At 33.9% G+C, this 24,570-nt stretch overlaps 1 protein-coding gene across 8 annotated transcripts in view; it reads right to left on the reverse strand.

Annotated features, from left to right (window-relative positions):
• The window catches only part of CTNND2 (catenin delta 2), a 1,100,293-nt gene that overhangs the window by 182,375 nt on the left and 893,348 nt on the right, over positions 1–24,570 (reverse strand). The window lies entirely within an intron of this gene.

Below are 24,570 nucleotides of genomic sequence, written 5' to 3' on the forward strand. Positions count from 1 at the left end.
TCCCTTATAGCTAAATGCTATGACTTTGTTATCTTAAATCTAAGGCATAGAATTCAAAAAATAATATTGTTAGTATCCTAGTTAGATCCTAATTTTTCATGATAGGACTTCAGATATGGGGCAACTATCTAGGTCATGAAGTGGATAGAGTGTCAGATCTGGAAATCAGGAAGACTCATCTTCCTGAGGTCATATCTGGCTTCAGAAACTTAGTAGCTGTATGACACTGGATAAGCCACTTAACCCTGTTTGCTTCAGTTCCTCATTTGTAAAAAATGATTTGGAAAGACTGCTAAACTTGGAACTGGGATGAATAGGACTGAGTTTTAATCCTAGCTCTTGCCAAACACGGTATTAGGGGAGCAGCAGACTCTGAATAAAGAGATCCCTGGTTTGGATCCCACCTCTTGCACTTAACATGTGACTTTCTTAACTTCATTAAGCCTCAGTTTCTTCATCCTGTAAAATGGGGAGTAAATGGTATTCTCTATCTCTGATAAATTATTTGTTCAGCGTGCCAATGTATGTCAAGCACTTTGCAAACAATAGTGTTTTACAAGCCTTGAAAAAAAAAATGAGCTGGAGAAAGAAATGGCAAACCTCTCCAGTATCTTTGCCATGAAAATCCCAAATGCGGTCACAGAGATTACGATATGATTGAAACAAGTGAACAACAACCTCAGATATGACACAACAAATCTCTTTCTATAAAACAACTTGCAAACACTGAGGATCTACTGCCCCTAAACCAGTTAAAACTTTACAATTCAAGCTGACTCACCTGTGCTCTGATGTCCAAGTGGAAAACTCCCAGGCAGATCTGCAGTGACATTTGTGATTGTCTCAGTTAAGGACACAGGTGTCTGGAATTTTCATTATTCATGATAGATAATCATTGTTTCATACATTAGAACTAAACACAGTGGGACAAGAAATAGACAACAGCCAGGCTTCCTTTCCAGACTTGCTCCCTGATGGCTAAGGCTAGAACAGCTGTGGCCTGATTAGCTCACCTCCACCAAAATCTGCCTCCTTTGACTGTACATTTTGCCTGTTCTCTTAGAAATATCACATTCTGTTTCCTTTCTATGTTCATTTACACCCCTTGGTCAATCATATAGAATTAAAAGTGCATTGCTGACATCATCTTTCAGTGATGAAAGGTGTAGTAGAAAGGAGGAGAAAAAAAAGGTCATTGTTCTCCTCCTTCCTTCTTGTTTAACAAAGCTGTAGGCCTGTTGCCCATTCTCTAGTCTTTGCCAGGGAGAAACTGCTGCTACATTTGTACACATGTGTAGAATGCTTGCTGCCTGCCCAGCGGCACATCACCACTTCTCATTATGTCTGTTGATGCTGTTATTACTCTCTGAGTGGGTCATACTATGTGTTCATCACAGCTGGATTTAAATTGGTGCCTAAAGCCAAACAAACAATATTTCTTTTTTAACCTTAGTGTATTAAGAAAAAAAAAATAAGGCAGGGGAGATGTGGTGCTTAACTGCCCAATGCAAGAAGGCATTTTTCTCTGGCTTTGCTTTAATTTCCAAAGTCTTTTTTCTTTTAAATGATGATATGGGTGAATATGTTTGCTTAATGAAAAGATAATGGAAATGTGTTTTACAATGTCATACAGGCTATTTTCTCTCTTTCTCTCTCTCTTTTTCTTTTTAAAATTTGAACCCAATGTCATCTAATCACATTATCCTAAATGTTTTCTTAAGACTAAAGGTTCAACAATTCCTCCAGCTCTACATTTGCAAATAAAATTTATAAAAAAGAAATACATCTCATTAACTCTAAGCAGAGCAGTAGATTTTCATATATCAAAGGTTTCTGGGAAGATAGTGGGTAAATATTCCTGCTAGTACCATTGTCTTAAAATACTATTTATTGATAAAGCATTTTAAAGAAATTTAAAGAAATTAAAGAAATATTTAAAGAAATAAGTAAAGAAAAGCAATTTAAAGAAAAAGCAATTTAAAGAAAGAAGATGAAGAAATGGTCTCTGCCTTATGGAACAATTGTGACAAGATTTAATGAACAGACATACAGAAAAGGACAGAGTAATCCATGATATTTAAAAGTCTAAAGCAGGATGTGAGTCAAAACTCCAAATTCTAGCTAATTAGAGAAAAATTCAACTGTGTGAACAGGGAACAGAAAAGTCTGCCTCAGGGGGGTGCCATCATGCTGGAAAAGTGGATGGGCTGACACACAGAATTATCCCAAACCCCTCCCCTGCAAAAAAATACAGTTGATGACCCACCATCAAGCTCTCAATTTCTGGGAAAAGAAGGAACATTAGATGCAATGAAGGAAGGTTGTGATAACAGAACTAATTTTAGAAAGAAATTTATTAGGTCATTTGGTAGAGGAGAGCAAGCCAGAAAAAAGTTATCACTCTTTCTCTCCACATTCTGGATTATATAGGATTTTGACAAAGATGCCCTGCATAGGAACCCCATTGTTGGGTCCCAAATGTTTGGGTTCCAGACCGCTGTTACAAGATGTTTCAAAAGAAATTTGCAGGCTCAGACTCATCTCCAAATCAAGGGAACAGTTTATTATAATTATAATGCCAATTAAAATGGGCTAAATTTCAAAAGAAGTTACCAATGAGCCAAGAGCAAGAAGGTAAATTTTTGGGAAAAGTGAGAGAAAGCAGGTGCTTCATGTCCCTAATCTGCTAATTTTATGGCTTAGAGGTGGAATTGAGACACAGCTGGGGTTGTTACTTTGTGTGCTGGGGCAGTACTCTAGTTACCTGGGCATAGTTGAGGGTGGAGAGAGGAGAAAAGGGAACCTTCTGAAGGTGTGTTTTTAGGCCTAAAACTTCACTCTATCAATGTGGGCATTCAATTTTTGTTCTGGCCTGCGATTAACTGTAGGCAACTCGTTATTGTCATTCATTAGTTTTAGAAGCTTCATTATCACTGACTAGCAGGCTGTTATCTAACAGCCAGTAATCTTTTGGACTCAGCATTCTGGCCATACAAAGTAAACTAAGGCCAGATAACCTAAGGGGAAAATACATCATTTCTAACTACATCATTCCCAAGGCCAGGTGACCTTGGAGTTATTGCTATATCATTCTTAAGGGCAGAATCACATTACTGTGTACTCCACAGCACAGTTAAGAAATTTTGCCTAGAGGCAAGGCTGAAAGCCAGGTACATTGAGATAGAGATGAATAACTGTAACCCAAAATCAAAGCTTGGGGTGAACCCCTTAGGAGTTCCTGGGTGTAATAACCCAAAACAAGATTCATCTTCCTGAGTTCAAATCTACTCTCAGATATTTAGGAGCCGTGTGAGCCTGAAAATTCATTTAGACCTGTTTGCCTCAGGTCCTCATCTATACAAAGAGTTGGAAAAGGAAATGACAAATGACTCCAGTATTTTTGCTAAGAAAATCTCAAATGAAGTTAAAAAGAGTCAGATATGAATGAAAATTGGCTGAATAATAAGGACCTGGGGAAATCCAAAATTGTGTTGCCATTTCTGGCATGTCTAGAGAGTTACTGGAGTCAAGTGGCATTCTGGATGTTGACAGCCTTTGATCACATGAGGTTGGATTTAAAAAATAATTTTTTTTCTAAACAATATAAGAAATAATCTTTTCACAATGGGCTCTAAGAAAAGGCAGGATTTTAAGAGGTAAGACATTATGGAGATATTGGGAAGAATCAAGGAGGAAGTGTATCTTTGGACATTGATGGTCTGAAGAAAATCACTAGGGACCTTCCCAGACTTATAATTCTGAATGTTTTAACTACTCCATTTCTACCAAATGCTTAGATTACACTAGAAGATGTTTAGTAAATTTCAAGAAAGGAAGGTCTCTGTTGCCTTTTTGATGATGTCTTTCAACTTACCTGCCTTCTTTAGTTCTCGAGAGGATATAGAGATAGTTACAACTTCAACAAAAGGATCTTTATCATTAATAGGGTGACTGAGTGATAAATGCAATATGGATATTCTCCTCTCCTATGTATGAGACCTGGGACAGTCACCACTGTTATAATAAATAGCATTCATCTTCTTAAAACTGTCTCTCCTTTGATATCTACTGAAAAGTCTGAATAAGATGTTTTTCAAGGGAAGAGATGATATTATCCTTTCCAATATTATTTATTGACATTATGAGTAATAATTTAAGAGCATTTTAAAAAAGAAATAAATTTCTAAGAGATATACCAAGCTAGAACCATAGTAACAGACCAACAAATCCCATCCAACAGAGCAAGCTTTCTGTTGTTTGATATGGCTAATAAAACAGTGGGAATTATCGATACAATGCCATTTAGTGGAAACAGCAAAACAAAAACACACACACCCTCCACAATCAAAAAGAAATATGTTGCTCTGACAGAAGAACTAAAGCAAATGTGAAAATTGAAAAACATCAAAGTAAATCTTTTATCTCAGCAACTGGGAGGGTTTCATCCACATTAAAGGAGAGAGCTAGGCAGCTAGCATGTTTATATTTTGGTAATAATTAGGAGGGGCAGTATTTCTAGATTTCCCCTTCCCCGCCTTTTTTTTTTTTTTTTTTTTTTTTTTTTTAACAAAATCAACAGGATCTTCATTATTATAGTGAATTTATATTAGAGTTGTTGATGTCATAATGAATTAAACTGATGATAATCTAATCATTCAATCTATTTATTGAATGCCAACCACTACAATAAGGTACTACCTTAGAGGCACCACTGTAGCAGGATGCAAAGGTGAATAAGCAATGCCCTTAGACTGCAAGAAGATTAAAATCCACTATGGTAAAGAAGATATGCACCCAAACTGCAGAAATAAAAAACAGTATGCTAAGTGCCACAAGGGAGTATAAACAAACTGATATGAGGATTTAGAACAGGGAGAAAATTACATCCAAATAGTTGTCCAAGAATCAGGAAAGGCTTTAATAGAAAAAGTGACAACAGAGTTGAGTATGTGAGTAGAGTTTCAAAAGAAAGAGATGGAGAAGGAGGCAATCTCTGAAACACCATTATTAATATCAATGCGATGTGACAAGCTTTAATTAAGTATCTACTACATGTAAGTGCTTGCATGTTTTTACATCCAAGAACATAAAAGAATATGTGTCTGAGTGATAGGGTGTTCTTTTTATTATAGAGTAGATGAGGATGTGGACAAAAGCTTTTGCATATTTTATCATTTATTTCTTTTTGCTTTAAGCAGTACACTAAAGGTAAAAAGGATACGAAGAGAAGGAGGAGATGGAGCTGCATTAAGGAAAATTTGGAGTGGTTTGGGTAGAGGTTGGGTGAGTTCCTGCCTTTACTCTGACATTTTGTCTCTGCCTCCCTGAATTAAGAAAAATTAAAATAAATATCTGGACACAGAAATAGATAGAAGAGATAATGATTTTGAGTAGAGAAAGAGAAATAAGAATAATAGTAGTGGAAGTAAATTGGGAATAGGCAAACATTTATTTGACTTTTATTTTAGTAAGAAAATAACCAATGACTACCTTATCCTAACTTAATGTTTCTGAGTACTTTGACCTTAGACTCCATTCTAATAAACTCCGGAATTCATAAACTTTTTTTTTTAAAATAAGAGAAAATAAGATGGAAGACCCTTCAAGATAATCTACAGACAAGTTGCTTCTCCTCAATTTTTTTTGGTTGGCCCCTGCTGCTGCTGTTTTGTTTAGCTATGGGTCTTTTGCATGTTTATACTGGTTGATTTTCTCAATGCTGGATTCAGAAAACTGCTGTCTAAGCTCATGGGACACACACTATTCAGTAGCTGGAGAGGAAACATGATGATAATCTATCTCAATTATCTCCCCTTAAATTGGTATGAGCCCTGGAAAATAGCAGTAAACCTTGGTATCAGTTTCTTTGTGAGCTTATTACGACAGGTTCTTCGAGATGACACCCTACTCTATCTGATTCAGGAAGAGCTATTATATTAATCTGTTCCAGTTCCTCAGGAGTAACAGGGGTCAAGGACAAATGACATTTAATCAGACAGCAGAGCTGGCATGACTGTGGCCTATAGTGTAGAAGTAAGTATCCACACAACTCTTTTTATATTTCCAGAGGGAAGTTATCAACATTGATTTCATACATGTTAAAGTGAAAAAACGACTCTCCCCCAGTTCTGAAAGCATTCTAATCTATTTTTCTTGAAAATGTGAATAACAATTACAAGCAGTATGACATAAAGTATGATTTTGGTCAGGCCCTAGAGGACACAGTTCTTTTATTTATTTGGAATAATTATATTTGAAGGAAGGTTCATTTGCTCCAGCAGGCTCACCTTAAACCTTGCAAAATGTATCTTTACACAGGAATAAGAAGTGACCATAATGATAGGGCTTCTACTCTAAGGAAAAAAACAATCTGTTTACACAAATTAGCCCCCAATTAGCAATTACACTGTTTGCCCCAAATAAGGTCAGACAAAATGTAGCTCTGGCAAGAGCAATGCTATGGACATTAAAGTCTAGACAGTGCCATTATAGAGAATTGTGGGGAATGATTAATCAGCTTCCTTTTTGGTGGGCATGCTGTTCTAAAATAAAATCTTTGTGCTAACACAGCCACTTTCTGGTAACAAGTTACCTTGAGAGAAATGTAATTAGTTGTTGGCATTCATTAAGTCCATTAAATGCTCCAACCACACAATATCTGCCCTACTAGTTTAGTGCTTGCTAATAGGGAATAATGATGCATTTAGATATCCACAGCACAATCATGAAGCTTACGAGGTCAGTCTAAAGTCCTGATTTACCTGTCTTTTTAACTCTTAGTTAAGGAAAATGAAAATCACTTCCTGAGAAACAGAAGGCCCAGTATCTGAAAAATCATCTGTTGAGGGTTGTCAACCCCATTAGCTCATGCTCTTACTAATTACTGCTTCCTCCTCCTCCAAGCCTTTCAAAGTTTAGAAAATGAAGACCAAGCATAAAATCCAGACAGGTATGATAATATCCCTTTGATTCTTTTCAGCCTAGCAAAACGTTTTGTTTGATGATTTAAGAAGTCTCTGTCAGTATATGATCATGAAGTCTACATACTGAACCAGAATTCCGCCACCCCCCACCCCCCCCCCCCCCCCCCCCCCCCCCCCACAAAAAAAAATCAAATGAGGAATAATGGTCATTACATTTAGTAACTTCTCAGACTTTCTATTTCCACTTTGTAATTATATCTCAACGTAATAAGAGGTTGTGCCTTGTGTAGAAAATGATGCTGACATATGGAGGGTAATTAGATCATGATCGTTAACCACTACACATACTAATCATTTGACATCTGGACCTCTGTTTTCTTGGATTCCTTCTGCTGCACTAGAAGTTTCAGCTTTCTTGGAGCTCCACTACTCTAAGGACAACCACCATGTTACATCTTAGTATATGGAGGGAACACTGAAGGAATAGGGAAGAATACAGTGAAAATGAATTTCTGATCTGCTTCCATCCATCACCTTTAGGTCAAATACTATGGAGTGAATAATATTCTTTCTCCCCTGTTGTTTCTGGTTATGAGGAATGCACTGTATACAGTAGAGTTATGAATGACTCTACTGTGCTAAGCTAAAAAGGAAAAAAAAAAAAAAACGCTTTCTGTGTTCTGGTCTGCAACTAGCAACGTGGCTAAACACACCTAGGAGGTCAGAATTGTTGGTAGGAGAGCACATTATAGTGCATCCTTCAGAAAATGGTGAAGAAAATTAAAATTAGTTAATATCCCAAGGGTATCTGCTCCTTTTGTGGAAAGACAAAACGAAGAGATGGGTGATGGGTATCTGGCATTGTGGATCCTATATGGTCCTAGAGTCACAGTCAAATCTGCCATCAGAAGACTGAAGAAACTGAAAGACCAGTAAAATTTTCTTATCAAACATATGTAGCCCACAGTCTAGCAATAAATGAATTAATTTATGGGATAAAAAGAAAATGAAAAGGGAAGAGGGGGAGTTCTTCCCTCATAATGAGAGGCTGAACCATATCTATCTATGATGGATAAATTCATCATATACAACTCTGTTGTAATAAGATAAGCACTTAAACTTAGAGGATGAAACTAGGGGATAGACCTCTCTGAGACTTAGAGGGAACTTGGCATTTCCCTCCAAGCTTGTCTACCCTGGGTGCTGGGTAGAACACATAAATGCCAAAGTGAGCTTAGAATGGATAGTGCATCATCCCTATAACTAAACAAGATTAGGAAAATAATCCTGTGCCTCCTGGTAGCTAAATCCATTCTCTAGTCAAGATTGCTAAGAGTCTTGATTTTTGCTCAACTTTCATTGAGCACAATGTGTTACAACTCTGAAGGATCTAGTTCTGTCCAACCACCATAAATCCACCTTGAACTTGACTTCTTAGCACAGTTGTAGAAAAATCCCCAGCCTCCTTGAAATCTATGCAATGATTTAGTATTGGACCAGACCCTCTTGGGAATGTAAAGCATTGTAGATCCTAATTTCTTGAAGAGCAAGGATTGTGTCAACTTTTGCTTTTGCATTTCAAGTTCCAGCACACTCTCACAGACATATTAGGTTTAGTGAATTAAATTTAAAATGAACAAATATTTATATAGTATCTATAATGTATAACACATTGTACTACATGCTTGGGATACAAAGCCAAAACTGAAATAGTCTTTTACCTCAATAAATTTATATAAGTATAAGATAATCTGAGGACACTAATAATATGAGCGATCAATAAAATGGCCACCTCTGGTTTTCAAAGCCCTTACATTCTGGTCCCAAGTTATCTTTCCAGTCTTATTATACATTTCTTCACACTCCCTATGGAAGAGTCAAACTGGACTTCTAACTGTTCCTCATTCATGGCTTGTTACTTTCCATTTTTTTGTATTTGTATGGATTTATTGATGCTTAGATTTTATATTTCCTCCTATATCTAATCTTTAGTCTCCTCTATGATTTAACACAAGCAGTATCTCCTACAAAAGGCTTTTTCAGATTTCTTTCAGTGCTAATGCTCCTTCCCATCACCTAGCATATATTTTGTATATATGTATACATGTGGAAAATATATAGATGTGTATATTGACATATCTTTATATCTAGATACGCACATTGTCTTTTTAAATAATTGAAGGAAAACTACTTGAGGGTAATTGAGAATTTCTCTTTTATTTCTGAACCCCAATGGCCTAAAACAGAATGAGTAAACATTTTTTTTTTAATAGTAGATTGATTGAAACAAGACTTGAAGGCAACTATGGAATCCAAAAAACAAAAGGAGTAAGTTTATTTCAGGAATAAACATATTCAGGTATTTGGTTACTCATGGTCTACTAATGTCAAGTCATCTAATATCTACTCATTACTCATATCATATCTTCTCATTTCATCATAAGCATCATCATTTTCATCTCCTTTTTCATAATGTTCATAAAATTCAGATAGAAATTTACAAAAGATAAACCATTATTTCACCATTATTCTTTAGTATTCTGTATACTGTTCTGTGGGACTGAATTTATAGTAATTTATTATATTAGTCCATGAAAGATAAAAAGCTTTTGATGTACTTTTAGCTATCAAGTCATGTCTTTTCTAGATAATGAGTGGATGTTGAATTTTTGCAGCCTATAATGATATATAGCAAATTATCATTGTTATTAATAGTCTCACATTTATATAACAAATTACAGTTTCTAAAATGCTTTATATAGTACATGCAACTAGCATACCATAGATATTCTGTGTACTAAATGATGAAATGTATTTGAATTATAATTATTATTATGCATAAAGCTCAAAGTGAGTCAAAATTGAAATAGGTTTCAGAAAGTATGACAATCTTTTCCTCTAAATATTGAGCATTAAGCATTAAGAAACGAGAAAAGACTGGAATTTTTTTTTAAAAAGCAGCAACAAATTGTGTTTTCCTATTGCTGCCTTAGTCTTCAGTATTTTTCCTCCAACTACTATTTTTAGGGCGGTAGAGATGGTTATGGAAACAGCAAGGTAACATAGTGGAGAGAGAACCAGATCTAGAATTAGAAATATAGTACCCAAGTTCAAATCAGATATTTAATAGCTGTGTGGCCCTAATCACGATATTTGATTTAGTTTTCTCATCTATAAAATGGTGTGAAAGTACCTACCCTGCAGGATTGTTGTGAGAATCAAATGAGTTAACAATTGCAAAATGCTTAGGAGAGTACCTGGCACATAGTAGGTACTATATAAATGCTAACTATGATGATGATGATAATGATGATGCAAAGTACTTTTGTAGAAAAGAGCCTCATTTATACTTGGTCTCTTACAGTAACTTCATCCTTGGATGTACTGCTAATCCATCTTTTTCCTGGCTGGGGAAGTACAACTTCTTCAATTACACATTTGGAAATTAGATTTAATTTTTTGTTTTTATTGTTTCCATCTTTGTATTATCTTGATTTGTTTTGGGGGGAGGTGCATAATGCTGAAATTTTTGTTGAAAGATATTTGGTTCAGAATAATAACAACTGAAATCCCTTAGTTATAAGCTATTCCTGCAGAGCAAGAATTACATCTTATATTTCTCCCTCCTTCCCCCCCTCATTCTAGGAAGTCAATAATTTGTTGAATTTAATCCTCTCATTTATATTTTTATACTGGCCCCAAATGCATATATTCTGTGTTCCACTATTTAACTTGATTTCCATGTTTTGTTTTTTTTTTCTGTTTAATCACTCTATTATCAAATTTGACAGTCTTCTTTTATAACTCAGGTAATATCTGACATTTTTTTCCTTAATCCAATTGTTAAATACTTGTTGCAGGCTGTTACCTAACATTATACCATACAAGATAGTCACTGCCATACTAGTCTCACCACCTTTGGCCATCCCTGGAGCCATCCCTAAGGTATGTAAATTGGGAGGATAACTCCTGCTTCTGCAGGCAGCAAAAAGCCTGGTGATTCAGAATGGCAGGGGAGAAGGGGAGATGGAAAACATATTAAAATGTGCATAAAATTTAAGTCACTCATACAATATCAAGACAGTCCAACAGCAGCACTCCCTGGGATGCTGTAAGAGATGCTGTGCAGCTAGAAAGAATGTTGACTTGCTGACAAATTTACTGTAAGAAGTGTGAGTCTTCTGAATGCTGTGGTTGAATATAAAAAAGGCAACTCAACTTTAGATCTCTGCTGGGAAGCAGGAACCCAGCCTGGGAAACAGCTCAAAAGCAATAAAGAAGAACCTTTTGCCAACTCAAGAAGGAAAAGAAGTGAGAGGTATGGGAAAAGAGCAAACAATCAAATGAAGATTTGCTTACATCTTTATATCAAAATTGATACTTTAAAGATTTGTGGACTATAAAAAAATCTGCTTTTAGATTTAAAGGGTGGGGTAAAGTGAGAAAAGATAGCCTCCAAACTTTCCAATATATGCTTTTTGATCAGTCCAGAAAATCAATCAAGGCTTTATTAAGCTTCTAACACATTCAAGAAGATAAAAATGAAAGTCAACTGACCAATTCACTAAGCTTTTTTTTTTGAGTATCAAATTGTAAGGCACTATGCAAGATAAGTGAATTCTGAAGCCAATTACTCAAAAAATGTTCTCCTTAACCTGTACTTTCTGTATTTTTTTTTAGTTTAGAGAAGATAACTATGCTAAGTATCTGCATTTAATGTATTTTCCTCTCTAACTGGTTGTTAATGTATAACCACGTTCTTTGAAATGATATTGTTCAACTTTTATTTTGGAACAATTTTGGTGAATGTAAATTTTTATTAACTTTTTTAAGAAGGGAAATTCTGAAGTGGCAAAAAGAAAAAGAAACAGATACTGAAAGGATATTTGCTAAAACATTGCAAAGGATTAGTACCTAAGCAATAAGGAAAATTATTTTCGACTCTTTCTTGTTGGATTTATAGTTAATAGAGTTGCTTCTTTCTCCTCCAGGGAAGCTACTTTTTATGGAATGTAATATAATTTGGAAAGTAGCAGGCAGGAGAAAGAAATTTGATGTCTTTTAAATATGAAGAAGTTATGAAGGACTTTGAGAATGAGTTTGCTGCTACAATTTGTTTTTATTTAGCAATTATCTTAAATGATGGAACAGAATCTTACAGAGACAAACTTTAAATACTATTATAAGCCAATAAAAAATCTTATCTAAAAGCAAATTTACTATAAAGTTTAATTTTAAATTCATATTCTAATGAATGATCATTTACTATTAAATGATAAGAACTCATAACTATTTTTTTATACTAATTTAAAACTGAAACAAAATTATTGGATTACACATTTAAAGCAGACCCTATTTAGTAATCAGTAAAAGCTTATCTGGTCCTAGAAGAAATAATGACTAATAACCGATATTAATCATTTATACAAAGCAAAAGTGACACAAGTCCTTCTTTTTTATTTATGTAATATTAATATGAATAACATTATAAGCTCATAAGATGATACAGCCAAAAGAGAACTTAACATCAGGTTCAGCCTTTTCATTTTACAAATGAGGAAAGTCAAGGCATGAGATTAAGCAAATTGCCCCCAAGATCATGTTATGAACCTCTATCAGAATTGGAATTAATAGATTCATGACTCTTTATCTATCAGTCTCTCTTTGCTTTATTTAAAAATAGTTGAAATTGAAAAATAATTCTTCCTGATTGAATGAACAACTGAAAGACTTCCTCATAGAGCTCTCTGTTTAGTTAAATATTTGAACCCTAATTTGGGGTCATTCATTCTGTCAGTTTAAAAGCCAATTTGTCAGTGAAGCACCTGGATACCTTATTTATCATTCTCTCCTTTAACACATGGGGGAAAACTGCCAATTGACCAAGGTTAACATAATTATAATATCTGTTTCTACCTATACCATATTGGTAGTGGAAGGACAAATCAGATAACACATTTTAAAAAAATACTGTAAGCTGCTTGAAACAAAAAGAGTTATAGAAATCCAGGAGGTAGTTTTCATCTGAATTATCTTCTTAAGGGATTTTCCCAAGACTATCCAGTGAGTCATTGGTCACAATAACAAGTGGTTGTCATCCATCATTTGGATTAAAGTGACTAATTGAAGATAGGAGTTTAATTACACTCATAAGAATGGAAGACACAGAAGATTTTTTGACAATTTCAGTAAAATTCTTCTTTACATAAAGATTGATGACAAAATTAAGTTGGTGTACTGTTGTCCTTCAGGATAAGAAGCTTAAGTTAGTGTGGAGTAACTAAAACAAATGACTCTGTGGGAAGAGATGAACTGTGAAAGCTAGCAAAGCTAGTCTAGGACAAATCCCCAAGGGTTGTTTAGTCAAGGAAATCCAAAATGTTTATGATCAAATATAGTTCAAAATAAACAGTGAGTAACTTATTTTGTTACTTAAGATTTAATGAAAATTAAGTTATTTTTTCAGGTCTAGAACACTAAATTAAAAATCTGTGCATAAGAATTCTACATTTTTTTTTGGTATGTGGTTAATAAATGTTTAAGTAGAAAAATTATTTTTCATACTAAATTCAGAAATTTTTTTTTGGCATACTGAAGCTGTTAGATATCATTTTCATGAGGTCAATAACCTGTTTATGAATCTGTAGTAGTTCCTAATCATCTATAGAGCAAAAAAGCCAACATTAAAGGAATTAGGAAAAAATTGTGATGATACCTAATAACTTAATATCTAATAATATCAGAGAAACAAAAGCAATTCAATATATGTTTTTATTTATGATCATTACATTGGGGAATTATTTGGGTAAAATAATTTTTAGAACAGGTTTTTATTTTTCTTTTAAGAATGCAACTACTCTCCTGGTCACATTGAGTTCAAAACCTTGGAGTTGATTGTTTTCTCTCTCATCTCTCCAAAGCACTAGAACTGTATTTCCATTTCCATTTCTGCTTCTAACACCCTAATTTGACTCTTTATTACCTTTCTCTTGATAGTTATATTTGCTTTAAAATCTCTGGATGCTTCTAATGTATTCCCTTTTCTAATTAATTCTGTACCTGAGAAGCAGAAAAAAACAAAAACAAAAAACAAACAAACCTCTGATTATTAGTCAGTGTGGTCCAGTGGAAAGGACTTTGGATTTGGACATTTGGCTTCAAATAGTGAGTTGGGAAGTCATTCAAATTCTTTGGTTCTTACCTCTTGCATCTATAATATGAAGTGCCCTGGATTAGATAACATCTATGGATCTTTTCAATTCTAGATAAAATTCTATGACTATTACAAAACTAAATATGAACACCTGGAAGTCATCAGTCAAGATTATTCATATACTATTTTAGTATTTCTTCTCATTAAATCCCTTTGTCCCTGAAAAACTAACCCACTCAACTGTTATGTGAATATAACCCATCTCCTCTAATCATCTGGACAGACCAGTGAATTTAGAATCAGAAAGATATTAGTTCAAATTTGCCTCATATTTATTAGTTGTGAACTCCACCACCTCTCCCTCCATAAGTTGCTAATTTCTTTATACTATGATTTGCACAAATGAATGGTTTAAATTTTATATTCTCTCAGGTGCCTTTGGTTTTAAAAAGGGAAGAAGAATCCTTCTTCCCTTCCCATCTCCTCTTAACAATAATTTTTGTCTAAATTATATCTTTTCTTCAAAATCCAGGTCCAGGGCCAAGGTGACCTGTTTCACAGAATGAGCCTTTCCTAACTTGTAGAAGTCTAAACTGGTATAACCCTGCTCAGGGTCTGGAGACACCCTTTGTATCAGTCCTATCAAAAGGAACCTTCCCCATAGATTCTGCCTTCTCTCTCTCTCTCTCTCTCTCTCTCTCTCTCTCTCTCTCTCTCTCTCTCTCTCTCTCTCTCTCTCTCTCTCTCTCTCTCTCTCTCTCTCTCTCTCTCTCTCTCTCTTTTTTTTTCCCCCTGAGGAGCACATTTCTGTATACTATTAAATAACAACAACAAAAATAATAACCTAGGATCTCTGAATCCCCCAAGGAACATATATATATATATATATATATATATATATATATATATATATATATATATATATATATATACACATACACACACACACACATATATATAGAGAGAGAGAAAGAGAGAGAGAGAGAGAAGGGATTCATATTTCCAAACATACTGAATCCCTTCTCTGTGGAAGACATTGTGTTAGACACATAGGAAAATGAAATGATGAATAAAAGATGAATAAAACATAGTAGCCTTACCTATTGTCAAGATGCTTACTTCACATTAAAGGAATTACAAATAACTATAATTAAAGGTAAGATATCTACCATCAGAAGGCTATGAGAGTGCAGAAGAGGCAGTGATGACAATTGACTAAGTAAATTAGGGAAAAAACAAAGCATTTATATTATATCTTTTATTATATAATATGGATACTTTATTCTTATGAGATTATAAATTTATTGAAGTGCCCTATATTCTTCCTCTATATTACTTGGGGTAGCCAATAGTACACATAGTAGGTGATCAATAAACACTGGATAAATGAATAAATAAATATAATATTAGGTGTGCTAAATATTACTCAAGATTTATATAATCTTTCCTTAAGGGTATATGAATATTCTACTTCTTCACGGCTGCTCTAATCTTGTAGCAAAACCTACAGATTCAATTTGTGGCCATATCTTCCACCAAGTAAACATGGAATCTCACTTCTTAGTCACTACTAGTATAAATATAAAAGTATAAAGTAATATAAATTTTAACATACTAATATATCAGAAACATAAAATGAAAATTATCCATGGAACTGTGAACTTCAATTATAGTTTTTAAAAATATGTATTAAATTTAGTGTTGTAACAAAGTTGACTTGCTTGTCAATGTACTTTTTTGAACTTCCTTCTAAACTTCTTTCTCTCTCTCCTACTTTATTAATGCTCTTTTTTGCATAATTATTACCATCCTCAAGAAAATATCTTACCTAATAAAATCACTCCTCCATTTTTGAAATAAGAATAATCAAACAAAACAAAATCATGTATTAGCCATGTCTGAAAGTGTATGTCTTATTCTGCACCTCTGCAGAATATTTTGACAGTATAAATATTTTGTGTTGAGAGAGAGAGAGAGGGAGAAAGAGAGAGAGATTATGTGTGTGTGTGTGTGTGTGTGTGTGAGAGAGAGAGAGAGAGAGAGAGAGAGAGAGAGAGAGAGAGAAAGACAGAGAGAGCGAGAGAGTGAAAGTGGTGAGCGAGAGAGTGAGTGCTATCAGGGAATTCCCAAAATTATAATCTGGAGGTTAGATTTTATAATTGTTATTGTGTCTTCCTTTGGAGGACAGAAGGCATATATATCCAGGAATAGCACAGAAAATAAGAAATCATCTCCTTACATCTCATCAACTAGAGATGAACTGATGATTGATTTGTGTTGCTGTAGAATGGGGGTGAATTGAGAAAATTATCATAGTTTCAGAGTTGCCTCTTTTTGCAAGTCCTATTTATGGGATTCTGATTATTGCTTCCAGCCTTGAACCCCACTGAGATCCTCACTAGAGCAATAAGCAGGTCAGTATGCTCTATGATCACACCATCTGGTTTAAACATAACAGAGAAACCAGCCAATAAGAAAGTAGGACCAACTGAGTGCTGAGCAGAATGTTGGCCCACAAACTATGAAAAGGATTTTTCCCAATATGACATCTGTGCAGTATCCTTTTTTATTGTAAACTCAGGAATCACCAGTATAATATCATTACCACATATTAATAACTCCCTGAGTGGGCTTTTCTGTATGCATTCTGGGTAACCAAATGCATACTTCCATCAAGGCTGTAGAACCTCCCCAGGTTAGCAAACTCATCCTCTGATCCCCCAATCTAGTGATTTTGTGATGTAATCAGTATCTTTTACTCTATAAAAATTCTTGTCTTGCTTTGCTAGGCTGCTTCCTCCCTGAAGAAGAAAGCCTGTGTCACCCAAAATAAATGTCTTTGCTTGGATCAGAGATTGTCGGAGACTGACTTCTTTCAAAGACAATACCACAACACACATCTGGTGGCCCAACACTATCTATAAAAGAATTTTCATCATAGACTTTTTTTCCCCTTTTTCCTCCCTGAGTATAAAGAGCTGGGGATCATTTATCCATACCTAGAGAGATAAATTCCCTTAGGCAATTCTAAATCCAAAGAGATATGATTCAAGAGTAACTATTCCTAAAATGAAATGTAGTTCACTTAAACACAGAGCTTAGAGGTTTTGGGCCACAAGTTACATAGCAATAGATCTAAAAATGAGAACTAATTCAAGATTAAACATAAAAGCGTGATATTACAAGTAAATTAGGAGAACAAGGGATAGTCTAACTCTCAGATTTATGAGAAGGGAGGAATTTATAGCCAAAGAAGAACTAGAGGGCATTATGAAAAGCAAAATGGATTATTTTGATAACATTAAATCAAAAAGTTCTGACACAAGCAAAACCAATATAGCCAAGATTAGAAGAAAAGCAGAAAGGTGGGAAAAACTTTTTATAGCCAATATTTCTGATAAAGGCCTAATTTCTAAAATATATGCATATTTGACTCAAATTATCCATTCTCCAAATGATAAATGGTCCAAGAATACAATTTTCAGATGAAGAAATTAAAGCCATTTCTAGTCATATGAGAAAATGCTCTAAATCATTATTTAAACTAATCTATTGATTAGAGAAATACAAATGAAGACAATTCTAAGTTACCACTTCATACCTCTCAGATTGGCAAAGATGACAGGGAAAGGTAATGATGGATGTTGGAGGGGATGTGGGAAAACCGGGATACTAATACATTATTGGTGGAGTTGTTAATGATCCAATCATTTGGGAAAGCAATTTGGATGAACTGTGATGGACTTGGCTCTTTTCAAGCCAAGGTGAGGTGATTCAAGGCAATTCCAATAGACTTGGGATGAAAAGTGCCATCTACATTTAAATAGAGATCTATGGAAACTGAATGTGGATCAAGACATAGTTATTTTCACTTTTTTGCTTTGTTTATTTGCATGCTTTTTTTCTTATGTTTTTTTTTTTTTTTTTCTGTAGAGGGTCACAGGTAGTGGGTGAACTCTAGGTGAGGTATAAGACCCTCCAGCCTAGTCAGGGAACCTGCTGAAACCTCTGGTTTGGCTCCCCATTCCCAGAAAAGACACATCTTCCTGAGAAGTCAGGTGGTATGACAACCTGTATTGTAATTAAAGCAGAGTTATACTAAGTGGCAAAGAGACATTTACACACAATAGCTACATGTTTATCTGGTCCTTCATGCACAGTATATAGTCAGTGCATGTACAGTATGCTACGGTTATGTAAAGAGTATTAGGGTATATAAGACTGAAAGAATTAGGAATAAATGGATTTCTGTTTGACCATTCATGGGAATTCCACCTCTTCACTCCTTACCCATAATCAGAATTCCAGTTGGTACTGAAATCCTCCAGTGAGCAGATCTGGACATTACATTTTTCCCTTTTCATCTGATTTTTTTTTTGTGTGTGTGTATGTGTGCAGCATGATGAATATGGAAATATATTTAGAATAATTGCACATATTAAACTTTTATGGGATTGCTTGCTGTCTTGAAGAGGGAGAAGGAGAGAGAGAGGGAGAAAAATTTGAAAACCAAGGTTTTACAAAGGTGAATGTTGAAAACTATCTTTGTATGTATTTTAGGGAAAAAAGCTATTAAAATTAAAAAAAAATAGGACCTAGAAATGAGTTTTAAATTATAGAATATGTTTGGCATGGCGAGATTATATGGGAAGTATTTTATGTGGATAACCAATGTACATTTTGCTACACCAATAACCTATTATAACATTACATTACCATTTACTAAGATTTCTCTGGCATCTATGTGAAGATTCATTTTACAGCAATTATATCTACTCAACAATTACATCAATACTCAGATCTAAAGAAGATTTTCAGTTGTCAGTGTTAGCACATAGGGCTATCCATGGTGGTGAAAGGTTTGCCAAAGGAAGGACTAAAGAGCTAGATGAAGCATGGATATTGATCTTGGATGAAATTGCCTAAAGTGAGAAAGAATCAGGTATATAAATTTAATTTATCCAGGTACAGTGAATTTTGTTTTATGCCTTTTTTTCTAACATTGTGGCTTATTTTTTTTTTAATAGCTTATTTAGAGAAATTTCTACATGTTAGCATCAAGATTAAAGAAGCTTTTTTTTTTTTTTTACATGTTCAGAGATGGTATTAGCTTAAGATTTTTTAACTCACAATTAATTTGTGTTTCCAATAATTCTCCCTGTAGAACACCATCATTTGAAGATAGTAAATGTTCAAATCTTAGGGCTTATTATCATCAAAAACTCAAGCCTGAATGCTTCTAAGATGCAAATCAAAAGGACAAATTCCAAGAAAGACCTGCCATACCCTATCTTTTAAACTCAGCTACTGTAGCATAAACATTTCAGCAGGATTTTTACACTAAGTTTAGCAAATAGATTCCCAGGAGATTAGGTCTAGCTATTTATCTTCATTCAAGTTCATGAGAAAATACTTAACTAAACAATGAAATAATTGTAAAATGAACAGATAAAAGAATAATGCCTATGGGACCTGGAATGCTTTCAAACATTTTATGCCTAGAGCATTGTTCAAGGGGCTGCTAGACTAAGAACAAACAAACAAACAAAAACCACCTAATTCTTCTCTGAAGAGGGGTGGGAGGGGAAGAGAGGAAGGCTAGAAAAAAGATAACTAGAATTGTTCTCCTGTACTAATTTCATTATTTCCACCTCAATCCTCCCAATCACTGTCTTCTTTGGGTTTTGGGAAAGAAACATGGAAGTAAAAGGAGGAAGAAATGAAGATACATGACAGTTGAGACTGAATCACATGAGAAGTATTTCTGTATGCTGTTTTCACCCAGAAATAAATCAAAATGCCCTATAGCTTAGTATCTATGTAACCAGAGGCTCCAAACCCATTGGTATTGGTCACTCTCATTACTGATGATGATTAATGCTCTGTACCAACCATTGTGAAAGTGAGGAAAAAGAGATTTGCTCTTCCAGCCTAAGGGTCTCTTCAGTCTCATCAGATTTTGCAGACACTTCAGGTTTTTTCAGCTTCCAGTTTTGAGAGAAAAGATGGATTATGACAACCTCACTTCAGTTGCTGAGAGAAAAGACTGGCAAGAAGCTTGCATGAGAGAAGCGGGCATCTCCATCATGTCCAAGTGAAATATGTCGTGTATGCAATGGCATATTTTACATCTATATATGTGACTTACATGTGTTTGAGTATCCTTGCTTTTATTTTGATATTTTTCTTTTGTCTTGTGTTATGCTCATCCTATAATCATCCATTATTTGTTAATTGTTTTGTGTATATGCTATTGTTTAAAGTTAAGTTGTACATAACATCTCAGTAAATGAAAGGGATTTGTTTCTGTGTTTGTAATCACTATTAACTGCCCAAGAAGCTAAGTATTCAAATGAATACTTTTCTGTTATGGTAATAAGTTATAATTAGTATTTATCGTTGTTGTTTTTATTTTTTTGTCTCGGTCCTCAATGATTCTGTCATTTGTATTCTTTGAAGGTATTTCTTCTATCAAATAAAAATAACTTATATTAAAGTTAAGTTATATTATGCAGTAGTATTATTTCAGTCAACTAATTTTGCTTTGTTAGTTTGTTGTTGTTCAGTTTTTCAGTTGTATCCAACTTCATGAACTATGTCCTTGAGTTTTTCTTGGCAAAGATACTGAAGTGGTTTGCCATTTCCTCCTCCAGTGGAGTAAGGTACAGGTTAAGTTTCTTGCCCAAGTTCATACAACTAGCAAGTGTCTGAGGATGAATTTGAACTCAAGGTCCAGTTTGATTCTTGATTCCAAGGCCCAGTGCTCTAATCACTGAGCTACCTAGCTGCCTCTCGCCACATTCATTGTTTTTGATTGTTGAAAATATACATGTAATGTCTTGTATGTAATTAAGGATGTTATCATTATAGTATTCTTTATTATACCATCTTTATCACAGTACTGTTAATGTGTATATATTTATTTTAGTTTCAACAGTACCAAAGATTTGTTACCTCCAATACCAGAAAAATTATCTTATAAGTTTTAAAGTGTTGGTGCTTGTGAATATACTGTATACATTCTGGTTTTGTACTTGTACCATGAAATGTTTGTAAGGAACCACAAAGAATTTTGACAGCAAAGGAGTATATAATCTGAGTCCCAAAGCCCAGTGGTATGAGATTCTCTCAATACTGGTTTTAGATCAATGCTCTGAGACTGTATGATCAGGGTTGGCAAGAAAGGGAGAGAAGAGAGATTAGCTCTTAGAGCTTGAAAGTTGCTTTGAATCTCTTTGACACTCTGTAGTTGCTTTAGGAATTTCTGCCTTTGAGAGAGGAAATGAATGATGCAATCTCACTACAGGATAAAGGAAGAGCCAATTGAACGGAAGAAGCTAATGTAAGAGGAGCTGGCAGTCTGTCATGTTCTGTCTTCAGCTTGCTATCCTACTGACAGTGGAAAACTTTCCCTTAAGTAAGACCTAGGATTCTTTCTCTTGGTTGAGCTGTGTTATCTCTCTCTCAGTGGAAGATCTTTAATTTATGGTGTCTGGCATAAATTCTCCTATCTATATTTTCCCCAATTATTATTTTGCTATTAACTTGGACAGATGGGTCTCATTTCTACCTGTTATGTGTATTCACTATGGAATTGATATTTGGTAGGAAAGGGGTAAAACCTTTGATATAAAGTGTGGGTCCTTTTGTTAATCAATGAACATCAATGAAAAGTTAGCTTGTACCAGAAAATCACATCATCTAGAAAAATGATATTTAAGGGAGCAGACTGAAATAATTCTAGCCTGGTATTCTTATTTATCTGATGAAAGGTGAGTACACAGATGTCTAACTCTGACCTTTTTTTACCTTCCGTCAGAAAAAAATTCTCCCTTGAAAAAGGGTAGGAAAAGAAAACTAGAGATGTCTATTCTGCTTCCATTTGAGTCACACAACAATATCCCCATGCTATATGTTGGGGCAGCCCCATCCTATATCTTTATTTTATTTAAGGAGGGTAATTCATTGTGTGAGAATCCCTATACGAGTATGATCACCAGCCCTCTATGATTTTATAGATAAAACCTAGGGAATTTTCCTAAGGACAAAATTCATTAATTATCTTTGGCTACAGAATTTGGGTTTTGAACTTATGTCTTCTTGGTCAATGTCTAGCATACTAGATTACCTCCACCAATGAAAAAATAGCCACTAAAAGATGAAAATTGTTGTTTATGTCCTCATTTTCTCCCCTTAATCATCTGAATCATAGACAAATAGGAGTTTTAGAGAGTTTTAAATTTAACTTCATTTGTAGACCAGAAAATCAAAACCAAGAAAGAGAAAGTCAATGGCCTAATATCATCTAAATAGTACAGCCATGATGTAAACTCATTTTATGACTGTTAATTCAGTGATCTTTCAATTATGTTGTCATGCACTATTCATTTGTCATCTAGCTTGGTCAATGATTTCATACTGTACCTCAATTAACATCTTTATAGCTCAACTTTCTCATATGTTTATCTTGAGCTTATAAAAAATGTTGTTTTTTTAAATAGATTGTATTTGCTTAAGATTTTCTATCTTACTTTTTTTAAAAAACAATAATTATCCCTCTAATATACTATGATTTAAAGATAATAAATGTTCAAATCCAAGTGCTCTCTCCATCACAAAATGAAGCCTGAATATTACTGCTAGGATGTAAAATGAAAGTTTCAAGAACTTGCTACATACTGTCCTTTAAATACAACTACTGTTTTTAAAATAGTACTTTGAAATTTTTGGTGTTTTATTCAAGTTAACAATCACTTTCTTCTTATAGTGAGTAGACAGCTCATAATTTTAAAAAAACAGCAGGGTTAAAATCTCAATCCAGATATATGCCAACTGAATATAACTCTGGGCAAATAAGTCACTTATCATGTTAGTGCCTTAGGATATTCTCTAAAGTTCAGAGCAAGTCCCAGCCTGGGAATGTGGAGATAGCTTCTTAATAAGAGTTCCCTACACCAATTAAATCACAAGTATGCATAAAGATAATGGAATTGATAGATGGGATCTTAATTAGAAATGCAAATAAGATAATAGAGTAAACCATGTCTATATTTCAGTCAAACCTTTGTCTTCTATCAACTCCCATTGAACCTTCTGAATATACTTCAAAATCTTATGATAATAGTGTCCAAATTTTTTTTCACACCCTAGCAGTAATAAATTTTTGTGGATGTTTGCCAATTATATGTATATTGGTTTATAAATTATGTAATACATTCCTATAATACAATATTATGTACATTACAAAACATACACAAAAATAGAAATTTAAAAGGTAATGTGGATGAAATGAATAATTAAAATATTTTAAATTTAATTTTAAAGATTCTTTTCACTCTTACTAACATGATGGAATATGCTTTATTATTTTTGAAAATCTTGGTTAATATTATGATGTAGCAATTTCATCAGATTCCAATTTTAGCTTATTTTAATACTTCATTGTAATGACACATACATGCATGGAAAAGTAGATATTATATAAACTTTATATTATATTAACAAATTTGTATATGTCTATGTAGAAAACATTTCAAAGCAATTCTAAGTATAAATTTTATTAAATTAAACATAATTTCAAACTGGTATAATAAAATGAATAATAAAATATTAATTCTGGAAAACACTACTGTAATTAATCTCACAATTATCTTAAGAATTGTTCATGAGTTCTCATAATTCAAACTGAAGTACATATTGGAAACACTTGAATGATTTTATAATAGGTTAATATTGTGACTTTTAATATTACAATAACTAATTGAATAGTCCTAGATTCTAGGTTCCAGAAGTCTTAAATTTTGCTCATTAATAAAGAATGAACATAGTTAACTATGTTCTAACTTTAGTAAGCCAAAAATATAATTTACAATTATAAAGTATGACATAGGCGAAGGTGGGAGAAAATTATAACATGGAAACATAAAAGCACTTATATAAAACAATTTTCAACTTGGGGAACATGCATTTCATAGAAATAGTTACAAAGTACAAATATTATGCTTGTTCTAATCATGAAGGTTTTGTTCTTTTATATAGGCTTCCTTATGACCTACAGATGAAATGAGGGCAGGTACTAAATTTGATTTTTCTTTTCATCTGTTTTGAGAAGCCAAAACATCTCATTCCCTTCTCCATTTCCTAATGGAGTCATATTAGGTAGATCTCTGATTTCATCATGTGAATAATCAAGCAGAGGAGGTCAAAAGAAACTAGACAACATTAAAAAGCAGAAACACTATGCCAAGTAATCTTTTTATGAAAAAAATTACTTATATTTTATAGGAAATTAAATTTAACAGATATAAATTATAAAACTATGATGATATTATGTTAAACCCTGGAAATACAAAGACGGAAAAAAAACAGGATATGGAAAAAAAATCCTAAAATTTTAGGATTTCTAATTTTCCATTGTGACACATTCAAGACCATTTGGATACGTTATATAGAATCCTTAATGCTGTTTCCTATAAGTGGTCATTTTGGGGGGAT

This window comes from Sarcophilus harrisii, chromosome 1 (genome assembly GCF_902635505.1).
Source record: "Sarcophilus harrisii chromosome 1, mSarHar1.11, whole genome shotgun sequence".
Taxonomy (NCBI): Eukaryota; Metazoa; Chordata; class Mammalia; order Dasyuromorphia; family Dasyuridae; genus Sarcophilus; species Sarcophilus harrisii.